The 15,000-nt window shown below is 54.5% G+C and overlaps 1 protein-coding gene across 1 annotated transcript in view; it reads left to right on the forward strand.

The window, feature by feature from the left end:
* exoc6b (exocyst complex component 6B) overlaps positions 1–15,000 on the forward strand; it is a gene marked incomplete at its 5' end in the record, with an annotated part of 40,626 nt that overhangs the window by 11,961 nt on the left and 13,665 nt on the right.

The raw sequence follows: 15,000 nt of genomic DNA on the forward strand, positions 1-15,000 counted from the left end.
AGCGTCTCTCTCTCTCCATATATCTCTCTGCTGTTCTAGAGCGTCTCTCTCCATATATCTCTCTGCTGTTCTAGAGCGTCTCTCCCTCTCCATATATCTCTCTGCTGTTCTAGAGCGTCTCTCTCTCTCCATATATCTCTCTGCTGTTCTAGAGCGTCTCTCCCTCTCCATATATCTCTCTGCTGTTCTAGAGCGTCTCTCCCTCTCCATATATCTCTCTGCTGTTCTAGAGCGTCTCTCTCTCTCCATATATCTCTCTGCTGTTCTAGAGCGTCTCTCCCTCTCCATATATCTCTCTGCTGTTCTAGAGCGTCTCTCTCTCTCCATATATCTCTCTGCTGTTCTAGAGCGTCTCTCCCTCTCCATATATCTCTCTGCTGTTCTAGAGCGTCTCTCTCTCTCCATATATCTCTCTGCTGTTCTAGAGCGTCTCTCTCTCTCCATATATCTCTCTGCTGTTCTAGAGCGTCTCTCTCTCTCCATATATCTCTCTGCTGTTCTAGAGCGTCTCTCTCTCTCCATATATCTCTCTGCTGTTCTAGAGCGTCGCTCTCTCTCTCCATATATCTCTCTGCTGTTCTAGAGCGTCTCCCTCTCCATATATCTCTCTGCTGTTCTAGAGCGTCTCTCTCTCTCCATATATCTCTCTGCTGTTCTAGAGCGTCTCTCTCTCTCCATATATCTCTCTGCTGTTCTAGAGCGTCTCTCTCTCTCCATATATCTCTCTGCTGTTCTAGAGCGTCTCTCTCTCCATATATCTCTCTGCTGTTCTAGAGCGTCTCTCTCTCTCCATATATCTCTCTGCTGTTCTAGAGCGTCTCTCTCTCTCCATATATCTCTCTGCTGTTCTAGAGCGTCTCTCTCTCCATATATCTCTCTGCTGTTCTAGAGCGTCTCTCTCCATATATCTCTCTGCTGTTCTAGAGCGTCTCTCTCTCTCCATATATCTCTCTGCTGTTCTAGAGCGTCTCTCCCTCTCCATATATCTCTCTGCTGTTCTAGAGCGTCTCTCCCTCTCCATATATCTCTCTGCTGTTCTAGAGCGTCTCTCCCTCTCCATATATCTCTCTGCTGTTCTAGAGCGTCTCTCCCTCTCCATATATCTCTCTGCTGTTCTAGAGCGTCTCTCCCTCTCCATATATCTCTCTGCTGTTCTAGAGCGTCTCTCCCTCTCCATATATCTCTCTGCTGTTCTAGAGCGTCTCTCTCTCCTCCATATATCTCTCTGCTGTTCTAGAGCGTCTCTCTCTCTCCATATATCTCTCTGCTGTTCTAGAGCGTCTCTCTCTCCATATATCTCTCTGCTGTTCTAGAGCGTCTCTCCCTCTCCATATATCTCTCTGCTGTTCTAGAGCGTCTCTCTCTCTCCATATATCTCTCTGCTGTTCTAGAGCGTCTCTCCCTCTCCATATATCTCTCTGCTGTTCTAGAGCGTCTCTCCCTCTCCATATATCTCTCTGCTGTTCTAGAGCGTCTCTCTCTCTCCATATATCTCTCTGCTGTTCTAGAGCGTCTCCCTCTCCATATATCTCTCTGCTGTTCTAGAGCGTCTCTCTCTCTCCATATATCTCTCTGCTGTTCTAGAGCATCTCTCTCTCTCCATATATCTCTCTGCTGTTCTAGAGCGTCTCTCTCTCTCCATATATCTCTCTGCTGTTCTAGAGCGTCTCTCTCTCCATATATCTCTCTGCTGTTCTAGAGCGTCTCTCTCTCTCCATATATCTCTCTGCTGTTCTAGAGCGTCTCTCTCTCTCCATATATCTCTCTGCTGTTCTAGAGCGTCTCTCTCTCCATATATCTCTCTGCTGTTCTAGAGCGTCTCTCTCTCTCTATATATATATATATATATATCTCTGCTGTTCTAGAGCATCTCTGCTGTTCTAGAGCATCTCTCTATATATATGTATCTCTGCTGTTCTAGAGCATCTCTCTATATATATATATCTCTCTGCGGTTCTAGAGCATCTCTCTCTATATATATATATCTCTCTGCTGTTCTAGAGCATCTCTCTATATATATGTATCTCTGCTGTTCGAGAGCATCTCTCTATAAATCTCTCAGCTGTTCTAGAGCATCTCTCTCTCTATATCTCTCTGCTGTTCTAGAGCATCTCTCTATACATATCTCTGATGTTCTAGAGCTTCTCTGTCTATATCTCTCTGCTGTTCTAGAGCATCTCTCTCTATATATCTCTGCTGTTCTAGAGCTTCTCTCTCTATATATCTCTGCTGTTCTAGAGCATCTCTATATATATATCTCTGCTGTTCTAGAGCATCTCTATATATATATCTCTGCTGTTCTAGAGCATCTCTCTATATATATATATCTCTGCTGTTCTAGAGCATCTCTCTCTCTACATATCTCTGATGTTCTAGAGCTTCTCTCTCTATATCTCTCTGCTGTTCTAGAGCATCTCTCTCTCTACATATCTCTGATGTTCTAGAGCTTCTCTCTCTATATATCTCTGCTGTTCTAGAGCTTCTCTCTCTATATATCTCTGCTGTTCTAGAGCATCTCTATATATATATCTCTGCTGTTCTAGAGCATCTCTCTATATATATATATCTCTGCTGTTCTAGAGCGTCTATCTCTAAATATAACTCTGCTGTTCTAGAGCATCTCTCTCAACTGCCTTCGGAAGGTATTCAGACTTTTTCCACAATTTCTTCCCACATAAACAGAAATAGTTGAACCTTCCCTACATAGCTGAATTGCCTGGTTACAGCTGTATGTCAGGCTGTGGTGTGATCTGGGTAAAACAACAGGTTTCTAACTCCTGTTGTGCGAACAGTCGGCAAACAAAAGTTTCCAGGTTCTCCCTCCTGAATTCTGTGTTTTAAAATTGAATTAGATTTAAAACAGGATTTTTGATTTCTGCTGGAAATGTAAAAAGCGGTGGAGTCTGTCTCCGTTGCTATGGTTACCACCGGTTAGCCAGTAAGCTAGCTGACAAATTTGGCTAGCTAGCACGGTTAAGATTGACAGAGTGAGTTAAAAGACCAGTCTTTTCCTCATGTGGTAATCTTCAGTCGTACAATATGATTATATATATATATAATTATTATTTTTTAATTTTGCTAATTTAATCTTGTAATGTCACTGCATGACTGTCTCTCTCTCTCTGTGTGTTTAGAAGCGTCTCTGAGCATATACATTTATATGATCAGGAGTTTTTCCTGACAACATGACCAACTCCTGGCCCTAGTTAATATGGCCTTTTGGTTCAGTGTTTCCTCCTGTACCCCCTACAGTACACAGTGTTATTATAGCCCTGGACAAGGACACCTGATTCAACTGGTCAACCAATCATCAAGCTGAATGAGGTGTGGTTGTCCAGGGATACCGTCAACATGTGTTCTCTTGTGGGTACAGGAGGACCAGGGTTGGGGAGCGCTAGGATAGATGGCTGTAGGAGTGTGTGTTCTCTTGTGGGTACAGGAGGACCAGGGTTGGGGAGCGCTAGGATAGATGGCTGTAGGAGTGTGTGTTCTCTTGTGGGTACAGGAGGACCAGGGTTGGGGAGCGCTAGGATAGATGGCTGTAGGAGTGTGTGTTCTCTTGTGGGTACAGGAGGACCAGGGTTGGTGAGCGCTAGGATAGATGGCTGTAGGAGTGTGTGTTCTCTTGTGGGTACAGGAGGACCAGGGTTGGGGAGCACTAGGATAGATGGCTGTAGGAGTGTGTGTGTGTGGGGGGGGATACTTGTGAGTGAATAAAGGCGGATGTTAGATGTTTGTGTGTTGTGTTGGGAGGCGGGGTGTGTGTGTGGGTGTGTGTGTGTGTGTGTGTGTGTTGCGTTGGGAGGCGGGGTGTGTGTGTGTGTGTGTGTTGCTGGGAGACAGATGGGCTGGTGGCAGGATGAATGAGCTGACAGACACAAACACATATACACACATACATACACACACACACACACACATTCACACTGTGATGAATGAGCTGACAGACAGATGGATACCCCTTTCTTCTATTGCAACAATTGTTTCTCTTCTCTCTTTCTCTCTTTCTCTCTCTTTGTCCCGCCTGTCCCATGATGCACTACCACTTGTTCCCCGCTCCACTGACGGAGAGACCCGAAGGGGGATAAAAAATTTAAAAAAACATTTAAAGGAAAATTAATTCATTCTTCAATGTTTGCTTCCCTTGTGTACCTCCTCCTCCTCCCTCTTTTTACATGGTCTCAGAAGCAGCCATAGTTCATCTCTCTCTCTTTCTCTCCCTCCCTCCCTCCCGCTCGCTCGCTCTCTCTCGCTCTCGCTCGCTCGCTCTCTGTCTCTCTCTCTGTCTCTCTCCCTCCGTCTCTCTGTCTCTCGGTCTCTCTCTCTCTCTGTCTGTCTCTCCATCCATATCATTGTTATTATTATCATATCAAAGAGAAAATGCCCCTTGTGAGGAACAGTGAGTGTGTTTGTACCTGCCTGTGTATTTGTGAATCCGTAGCTGAATGGTCGATAAATCAGGTCAAAGGTTGTTTGTGTCGCTGCATTTGGGGTCCTGGGACAGGGCGTGATGGGTAATTTGCAAAAAGAGCCGGAAACCAAGATCCCAGCCAGGCAGGCCCCCCCAACTCCGCCCAGCCAGGCAGGCCCCCCCAACTCCGCCCAGCCAGGCAGGCCCCTCCCAACTCCGCCCAGCCAGGCAGGCCCCTCCCAACTCCGCCCAGCCAGGCAGGCCCCTCCCAACTCCGCCCAGCCAGGCAGGCCCCTCCAACTCCGCCCAGCCAGGCAGGCCCCTCCAACTCCGCCCAGCCAGGCAGGCCCCCCCAACTCCGCCCAGCCAGGCAGGCCCCCCCAACTCCGCCCAGCCAGGCAGGCCCCCCCGCTCCGCCCAGCCATGCAGGCCCCCCCAACTCCGCCCAGCCAGGCAGGCCCCCCCAACTCCGCCCAGTCAGGCAGGCCCCCCCACTCCGCCCAGCAAGACAGGCCCCCCAACTCCGCCCAGCCAGGCAGGCCCCCCCAACTCCGCCAGCCAGGCAGGCCCCCCCAACTCCGCCCAGCCAGGCAGGCCCCCCCAACTCCGCCCAGCCAGGCAGGCCCCCCCCAACTCCGCCCAGCCAGGCAGGCCCCCCCAACTCCGCCCAGCCAGGCAGGCCCCCCCAACTCCGCCCAGCCAGGCAGGCCCCCCCAACTCCGCCCAGCCAGGCAGGCCCCCCCAACTCCGCCCAGCCAGGCAGGCCCCCCAACTCCGCCCAGCCAGGCAGGCCCCCCCAACTCCGCCCAGCCAGGCAGGCCCCCACAATTCCGCCCAGCCAGGCAGGCCCCCCCAACTCCGCCCAGCCAGGCAGGCCCCCCCAACTCCGCCCAGCCAGGCAGGCCCCCCCAACTCCGCCCAGCCAGGCAGGCCCCCCCCAACTCCGCCCAGCCAGGCAGGCCCCCCCAACTCCGCCCAGCCAGGCAGCCCCCCCCAATTCCGCCCAGCCAGGCAGCCCCCTCCCAACTCCGCCCAGCCAGGCAGGCCCCCCAACTCCGCCCAGCCAGGCAGGCCCCCCCAATTCCGCCCAGCCAGGCAGGCCCCCCCAACTCCGCCCAGCCAGGCAGCCCCCCCCAATTCCGCCCAGCCAGGCAGCCCCCCCCAATTCCGCCCAGCCAGGCAGCCCCCCCCCAATTCCGCCCAGCCAGGCAGGCCCCTCCAATTCTGCCCAGCCAGGCAGGCCCCCTCCAATTCTGCCCAGCCAGGCAGGCCCCCCCATTCTGCCCAGCCAGGCAGGCCCCCCCAACTCCGCCCAGCCAGGCAGGCCCCCCCAATTCCGCCCAGCCAGGCAGGCCCCCCCCAATTCTGCCCAGCCAGGCAGGCCCCCCCAATTCTGCCCAGCCAGGCAGGCCCCCCCAATTCTGCCCAGCCAGGCAGGCCCCCCCAACTCCGCCCTGTGAGAGAAGCACGGCAGGACCAAAAAAGGAGTGAGAAAGAAGTTAAGACGGGCTAGAGAGAAATAGACAGAGAGAGAGAGAAACTCAGAGGGACAGAGACCAGGGGAGAGAAGTTCAGAAGGACAGGACAGAGACCAAGGGAGAGAAGTTCAGAAGGACAGAAGGACAGGACAGAGACCAGGGGAGAGAAGTTCAGAAGGACAGAAGGACAGGACAGAGACCAGGGGAGAGAAGTTCAGAAGGACAGAAGGACAGGACAGAGACCAGGAGGGAGGGAGGTAGTGGTGAGATTACAAATGGATTTGGAAAATACAGTGCTAGTCTCTCCTGTCTGTCCTGGTTAAGGACCCTGTAACTGGTCTGTCCTGGTTAAGGAGCCTGTAACTAGTCTGTCCTGGTTAAGGAGCCTGTAACTAGTCTCACCTGTCTGTCCTGGTTAAGGACCCTGTAACTAGTCTCACCTGTCTGTCCTGGTTAAGGACCCTGTAACTAGTCTCTCCTATCTGTCCTGGTTAAGGAGCCTGTAACTAGTCTGTCCTGGTTAAGGACCCTGTAACTTAAATATGCTCTATATATACTGAACAACAATATAAATGCAACATTACATTTTCCATTCCCACAAAAAGCTTATTTCTCTCAAATTTGGTGCATAAATGTGTTTACTTCCCTGTCAGGAAGCATTTCTCCTTTGCCATAATAAAAACGCACCTGACAGGTGTGGCATATCAAGAGGCTGATGAAACAACATGATCATTACACAGGTGCACCTTGTGCTGGGGACAATAAAATGCCACTCTAAAAATGTGCAGTTTTGTCACAACAACACAATGCCACGGTAGTTTTGAGGGAACGTGCAATTGGGATGCTAACTGCAGCAATGTCCACCAGAGTTGTTGCCATAGAATTGAATGTTAATTTCTCTACCATAAGCCTCCTCCAACGTCGTTTTAGAGAACTTGATAGTACGTCCAACCGGCCTCACAACAGCAGACCACATGTAACCAGTCCAGTCCAGGACCTCACCTCCGGCTTGCTTCTTCACCTCCAGCTTGCTTCTTCACCTGTGGGACCAACTGTGGGTTTGCACATCCTGTCAGAAACCGTCTCAGGGAAGCTCGACGTCCTCACCAGGGTCTTGACCTGACTGCAGTTTGGCGTCGTAACCGACTTCAGAAGGCAAATGCTCACCTTGGATGGTCACTGTCACGCTGGAGAAGTGTGCTGTTCACGGATGAATCTCGGTTTCTACTGTACCGGGTAGATGGTGCACGGCGTCGTGTGGGCGAGCGGTTTACTGATGTCAACATTGTGACCAGAGTGCCCAATGGTGGCGGTGGGGTTATGGTATGAGCTACGGACAACGACCACAATTGTATTTTATCGATGGCCGTTTGAGATACAGTGATGAGATCCTGAGGCCCATTGTCCTGCCATTCATCCTGCCATTCATCCTGCCCTTCATCCTGCCCTTCATCCTGCCCTTCATCCTGCCCTTCAACCTGCCCTTCAACCTGCCCTTCAACCTGCCCTTCATCCTGCCCTTCAACCTGCCCTTCAACCTGCCCTTCAACCTGCCCTTCAACCTGCCCTTCAACCTGCCCTTCAACCTGCCATTTATCCTGCCATTCGTCCTGCCATTCAACCTGCTGCCATTCGTCCTGCCATTCAACCTGCCATTCGTCCTGCCATTCAGCCTGCCACCATCACCTCGTGTTTCAGCATGATAATGCACGGCCTCATGTCGCAAGAATCTGAACACATTTCCTGGAAGCTGAAAATGTCCCAGTTTTCCATGGCCTGTTTACTCCCCAGACATGTCACCCATTGAGCATGTTGTTGTAAAGCGTAGACCTACTGGTAAAACCTGTGGTTGGGGGACGGCCCTGTGGTTGGGGGACGGCCCTGTGGTTGGGGGACGGCCCTGTGGTTGGGGGACGGCCCTGTGGTTGGGGGACGGCCCTGTGGTTGGGGGACGGCCCTGTGGTTGGGGGACGGCCCTGTGGTTGGGGGACGGCCCTGTGGTTGGGGGACGGCCCTGTGCTTGGGGGACGGCCCTGTGGTTGGGGGACGGCCCTGTGCTTGGGGGACGGCCCTGTGGTTGGGGGACGGCCCTGTGTGCCCTGATATGTCGTCGTCGCCCCCACAGCAGAGCACGTGTTGGACTCATCTCTCTCCTCATCCCTCTCTCCTCACCTCCATCCCTCCCTCATTCCCTCTCTCCTCACCTCCATCCCCCACTCTCCTCATCCCTCTCTCATTCCCTCTCTCCTCACCTCCATCCCCCACTCTCCTCATCCCTCTCTCATTCCCTCTCTCCTCACCTCCATCCCTCTCTCCTCACCTCCATCCCTCTCTCATTCCCTCTCTCCTCACCTCCATCCCTCTCTCCTCACCTCCATCCCTCTCTCCTCACCTCCATCCCTCTCTCATTCCCTCTCTCCTCACCTCCATCCCTCTCTCCTCACCTCCATCCCTCTCTCCTCACCTCCATCCCTCTCTCCTCACCTCCATTCCTCTCTCATTCCCTCTCTCCTCACCTCCATCCCTCTCTCCTCACCTCCATCCCTCTCTCCTCACCTCCATCCCTCTCTCCTCACCTCCATCCATCTCTCCTCACCTCCATCCCTCTCTTTGTTAAGGAGTATCCAGAGGTTGTCTGTGACATTCCTTTGGTCTGTCCATCAGCAGGGCATATAGAGGCCCCCCCCCCATATAGAGGCCCCCCATCCCACTTTTTCTCTATCCCACTCTGGAACTGCTTGTTCCTCTTCCCTCTCCTCTTCTGCCTTGTCTCTCTGTTTCCCTTATTGAAGTCCTCTGAAACACCACTGATCAACTTATTCCTCTCTCCCTAGCATCCCCTCTTCACCTGTCTACCCGAGGGAGGGAGGGAGGGAGGGTGGGAGAGGGAGGGAGAGAGAGAGAGAGAGAGCTGGGCCATGTCAAATCAGTTGTGAGGACCTGTCTGCGCTGTGTCTGACACCTCTAGTGTGTGTGTGTGTGTGTGTTTTGAAGACTGAAGTCAGCATAGCCATTATTACACAGCGACAAGAGAACATTCAGAGAATGTGTGTAGTGTACAGAGGATGGTCAGAGAGGAGACGGTGAGACTGCTGCTTTGGGTCAGAGAGGAGACGGTGAGACTGCTGCTTTGGGTCAGAGAGGAGACGGTGAGACTGCTGCTTTGGGTCAGAGAGAGGAGACGGGGAGACTACTGCTTTGGGTCAGAGAGGAGACAGTGAGACTACTGCTTTGGGTCAGAGAGGAGACAGTGAGACTGCTGCTTTGGGTCAGAGAGAGGAGACGGTGAGACTGCTGCTTTGGGTCAGAGAGAGGAGACGGTGAGACTGCTGCTTTGGGTCAGAGAGGAGATGGTGAGACTGCTGCTTTGGGTCAGAGAGAGGAGACTGCTGCTTTGGGTCAGAGAGAGGAGACAGCTGCTTTGGGTCAGAGAGAGGAGACAGCTGCTTTGGGTCAGAGAGAGGAGACAGCTGCTTTGGGTCAGAGAGAGGAGACAGCTGCTTTGGGTCAGAGAGAGGAGACAGCTGCTTTGGGTCAGAGAGAGGAGACAGCTGCTTTGGGTCAGAGAGAGGAGACAGCTGCTTTGGGTCAGAGAGAGGAGACAGCTGCTTTGGGTCAGAGAGAGGAGACAGCTGCTTTGGGTCAGAGAGGAGACAGCTGCTTTGGTCAGAGAGGAGACGTACTACTGCTTTGGGTCAGAGAGGAGACGGTGAGACTACTGCTTTGGGTCAGAGAGAGGAGACGGGGAGACTGCTGCTTTGGGTCAGAGGAGACGGGGAGACTACTGCTTTGGGTCAGAGAGAGGAGACGGGGAGACTGCTGCTTTGGGTCAGAGAGGAGATGGTGAGACTGCTGCTTTGGGTCAGAGAGAGGAGACAGCTGCTTTGGGTCAGAGAGAGGAGACGGGGAGACTGCTGCTTTGGGTCAGAGAGGAGACGGTGAGACTGCTGCTTTGGGTCAGAGGAGACGGGGAGACTACTGCTTTGGGTCAGAGAGAGGAGACGGGGAGACTGCTGCTTTGGGTCAGAGAGGAGATGGTGAGACTGCTGCTTTGGGTCAGAGAGGAGACAGCTGCTTTGGGTCAGAGAGAGGAGACAGCTGCTTTGGGTCAGAGAGAGGAGACAGCTGCTTTGGGTCAGAGAGAGGAGACAGCTGCTTTGGGTCAGAGAGGAGACGGTGAGACTACTGCTTTGGGTCAGAGAGGAGACGGTGAGACTACTGCTTTGGGTCAGAGAGAGGAGACGGGGAGACTGCTGCTTTGGGTCAGAGAGGAGACGGTGAGACTGCTGCTTTGGGTCAGAGGAGACGGGGAGACTACTGCTTTGGGTCAGAGAGAGGAGACGGGGAGACTGCTGCTTTGGGTCAGAGAGGAGATGGTGAGACTGCTGCTTTGGGTCAGAGAGAGGAGACAGCTGCTTTGGGTCAGAGAGAGGAGACGGGGAGACTGCTGCTTTGGGTCAGAGAGGAGACGGTGAGACTGCTGCTTTGGGTCAGAGGAGACGGGGAGACTACTGCTTTGGGTCAGAGAGAGGAGACGGGGAGACTGCTGCTTTGGGTCAGAGAGGAGATGGTGAGACTGCTGCTTTGGGTCAGAGAGAGGAGACAGCTGCTTTGGGTCAGAGAGAGGAGACTGCTGCTTTGGGTCAGAGAGAGGAGACTGCTGCTTTGGGTCAGAGAGAGGAGACTGCTGCTTTGGGTCAGAGAGAGGAGACTGCTGCTTTGGGTCAGAGAGAGGAGACAGCTGCTTTGGGTCAGAGAGAGGAGACAGCTGCTTTGGGTCAGAGAGGAGACGGTGAGACTACTGCTTTTGGTCAGAGAGAGGAGACGGGGAGACTACTGCTTTGGGTCAGAGAGAGGAGACGGGGAGACTGCTGCTTTGGGTCAGAGAGAGGAGACGGGGAGACTGCTGCTTTGGGTCAGAGAGAGGAGACGGGGAGACTGCTGCTTTGGGTCAGAGAGAGGAGACGGGGAGACTGCTGCTTTGGGTCAGAGAGAGGAGACGGGGAGACTGCTGCTTTGGGTCAGAGAGAGGAGACGGTGAGACTGCTGCTTTGGGTCAGAGAGGAGACGGGGAGACTACTGCTTTGGGTCAGAGAGAGGAGACAGTGAGACTGCTGCTTTGGGTCAGAGAGAGGAGACTGCTGCTTTGGGTCAGAGAGAGGAGACAGCTGCTTTGGGTCAGAGAGAGGAGACAGCTGCTTTGGGTCAGAGAGGAAACTCTATCAACGCCTACCTCCTCTATATTAGCACTGTCCGACAGAGAGAGGGCGTGGAACGGGGGGGGGAAGGGAGAAGGGGAATAAGTCTTTGGAAGAAGGAGGGAGATAGAGAGAAGGTAGGTATAGTAAGGAGAGCGATGGAATAAGGGAAGGGGAGAGGCGATTGAAAGAAAGGAGAGAGAGAGAGACCTCTCACTGTCACATTCCTGTGCGGTGCAGTCACAGGAGGTAGTCGAGGGGCACGAGACATACGTGTGTGTGTGTGTGTGTGTGTGTGTGTGTGTGTGTGACAAGATGGGTTCAGGCAGAGGACGTTTAAGGGACGATGGTTCAGGGTTCAGACGATTAAGGGATGAGGGTTCAGGGTTCAGACAGAGTACAGTTAAGGGATGAGGGCCCAGGACTGTTTATGTAAGGGCAGCACAGACTTTGACCTGACAGCCATGAGAGACGGTGGTGCAGAGAGAACACTTTTCTGGGCCTTAGTTTTGGGGGACCACAGTGGGACAGAGACGGGAGGGTAAAGCCTGGCTGTTAATCTGATCCTATACTGATCCTCGGAGGGAGAGGGAGAGGGAGAGGGAGAGGGGGAGGGAGAGGGGGAGAGAGAGTGTGTGACAGTGACAGGAGGCTGTGCAGCAGATAAACTTCTGAATGTTTCCCCTGTTGGGAACCTCTGACCTTGACACTCACCACACACTGACACATACAACACACCACACTCACACTGAGACACACACCACACACTGAGACACACAACATCCTGAATTCCAGTGGGCCTAAAGGCCTGGGGATCCCATCTTGGTATGCTGACCTCGTGCACCCGTCTGTCCGTCTGTCTGAGAATGATTTAAGAAAGAACGGTGGAAGGAGAAATATGAAATGTCTCTTTCTCACGCACATTTTCTAGGTTTACCGTTATGACATAGCAGCTCTCGCTGTGTGAGTGACAGGCAGTCAGATACCCAGGATGTTCTTTTCTTCCTCTCTCTCTCTCTCTCTCTCTCTCTCTCTCTCTCTCTCTCCTCCTCTCTCCTCTTCTCTCTCCTCTTCTCTCTCCTCTTCTCTCTCCTCTTCTCTCTCCTCTTCTCTCTCCTCTTCTCTCTCCTCTTCTCTCTCCTCTTCTCTCTCCTCCTCTCTCCTCTTCTCTCTCCTCCTCTCTCCTCTTCTCTCTCCTCTTCTCTCTCCTCTTCTCTCTCCTCTTCTCTCTCCTCTTCTCTCTCCTCTTCTCTCTCCTCTTCTCTCTCCTCTCTCCTCTCTCTCTCCTCCTCTCTCCTCTCCTCTCTCTCCTCTCCTCTCCTCTCTCTCTCTCTCTCTCTCTCTCTCCTGCTGGCTTTGTTTTTCTGACCTCTCTCTCTCTCTCGTCTTGTATCTCATGGCGTCCAGGCTATTGTGATGGTGCTGAACCCACTGCCCGTTCTGGACCATGTGTGTTAAATGCAAGTGTTTGGTGTCACCCATAAGGCACCCAACCCTCCCTGGTTCCACTCTGCTTGGGGTCCCCCCAACCCTCCCTGGTTCCACTCTGCTTGGGGTCCCCCCAACCCCCCCTGGTTCCACTCTGCTTGGGGTCCCCCAACCCTCCCTGGTTCCACTCTGCTTGGGGTCCCCCCCCCCCCTCCCTGGTTCCCCTCTGCTTGGGGTCCCCCAACCCTCCCTGGTTCCACTCTGCTTGGAGTCCCCCAACCCCCCCTGGTTCCACTCTGCTTGGGGTCCCCCAACCCTCCCTGGTTCCACTCTGCTTGGTGTCCCCCAACCCTCCCTGGTTGCACTCTGCTTGGGGTCCCCCAACCCTCCTGGTTCCACTCTGCTTGGGGTCCCCCAACCCTCCTGGTTCCACTCTGCTTGGGGTCCCCCAACCCTCCTGGTTCCACTCTGCTTGGGGTCCCCCAACCCTCCCTGGTTCCACTCTGCTTGGGGTCCCCCAACCCTCCCTGGTTCCACTCTGCTTGGGGTCCCCCCAACCCTCCCTGGTTCCACTCTGCTTGGGGTCCCCCAACCCTCCCTGGTTCCACTCTGCTTGGGGTCCCCCAACCCTCCCCGGTTCCACTCTGCTTGGGGTCCCCCAACCCTCCCTGGTTCCACTCTGCTTGGGGTCCCCCAACCCCCCCTGGTTCCACTCTGCTTGGGGTCCCCAACCCCCCCCCCGGTTCCACTCTGCTTGGGGTCCCCCAACCCCCCCGGGTTCCACTCTGCTTGGGGTCCCCCAACCCTCCCTGGTTCCACTCTGCTTGGGGTCCCCCAACCCTCCCTGGTTCCACTCTGCTTGGGGTCCCCCAACCCTCCCCGGTTCCACTCTGCTTGGGGTCCCCCAACCCTCCCCGGTTTCACTCTGCTTGGAGTCCCCCAACCCTCCTGGTTCCACTCTGCTTGGGGTCCCCCAACCCCCCCTGGTTCCACTCTGCTTGGGGTCCCCCAACCCTCCCTGGTTCCACTCTGCTTGGAGTCCCCCAACCCCCCCTGGTTCCACTCTGCTTGGGGTCCCCCAACCCTCCCCGGTTTCACTCTGCTTGGAGTCCCCCAACCCTCCTGGTTCCACTCTGCTTGGGGTCCCCCAACCCCCCCTGGTTCCACTCTGCTTGGGGTCCCCCAACCCTCCCTGGTTCCACTCTGCTTGGGGTCCCCCAACCCTCCCCGGTTCCACTCTGCTTGGGGTCCCCCAACCCTCCCCGGTTTCACTCTGCTTGGAGTCCCCCAACCCTCCTGGTTCCACTCTGCTTGGGGTCCCCCAACCCCCCCTGGTTCCACTCTGCTTGGGGTCCCCCAACCCTCCCTGGTTCCACTCTGCTTGGAGTCCCCCAACCCCCCCCGGTTCCACTCTGCTTGGGGTCCCCCAACCCCCCCCGGTTTCACTCTGCTTGGAGTCCCCCAACCCTCCTGGTTCCACTCTGCTTGGGGTCCCCCAACCCCCCCTGGTTCCACTCTGCTTGGGGTCCCCCAACCCTCCCTGGTTCCACTCTGCTTGGAGTCCCCCAACCCCCCCTGGTTCCACTCTGCTTGGGGTCCCCCAACCCTCCCCGGTTTCACTCTGCTTGGAGTCCCCCAACCCTCCTGGTTCCACTCTGCTTGGGGTCCCCCAACCCCCCCTGGTTCCACTCTGCTTGGGGTCCCCCAACCCTCCCTGGTTCCACTCTGCTTGGAGTCCCCCAACCCCCCCTGGTTCCACTCTGCTTGGGGTCCCCCAACCCCCCCTGGTTCCACTCTCTTTAGTGTCCCCCAACCCTCCCCGGTTTCACTCTGCTTGGAGTCCCCCAACCCTCCTGGTTCCACTCTGCTTGGGGTCCCCCAACCCTCCCTGGTTCCACTCTGCTTGGAGTCCCCCAACCCCCCCTGGTTCCACTCTGCTTGGGGTCCCCCAACCCTCCCTGGTTCCACTCTGCTTGGGGTCCCCCAACCCCCCCTGGTTCCACTCTCTTTAGTGTCCCCCAACCTCTATAATATAACATAATAACAACATTCCATTGGTCCCTCTTTCATTTGTTGTTGTGTTTTTGAGTTGGTGTTTAGATTCCTCTGTGGAATGTATTAAGTGCAAGGGGCTGTAGATAACGGTGACTGATGGCTAGTTGAACTAATAACTACTACAACTCCATTGTTGGTTAAGGGCTTGTCACTAAGCATTTCACAGGAAGTTCGTCTCCTGTTGTGACAAAAACTTTTTTAGATTTTGATTTGAACCCAGACCGAGGGAGAGAGTGCCACTGGTCTCTGGGAGAATTGTTTTGTGTGCGTGCGTTCATGTTAACATGGAGCTAAACAGGGTCGGCTGGAGGTGAGAGAGCTGGTGTCTGTCCTACTCTCCTCCCTCGTTCTTTCACCAGGGTCGGCTGGAGGTGAGAGCTGGTGTCTGTCCTACTCTCCTCCCTCGTTCTTTCACCAGGGTCGGCTGGAG

The sequence above is a fragment of the Salmo trutta genome, unplaced genomic scaffold, assembly GCF_901001165.1.
Source record: "Salmo trutta unplaced genomic scaffold, fSalTru1.1, whole genome shotgun sequence".
Lineage (NCBI taxonomy): Eukaryota > Metazoa > Chordata > Actinopteri > Salmoniformes > Salmonidae > Salmo > Salmo trutta.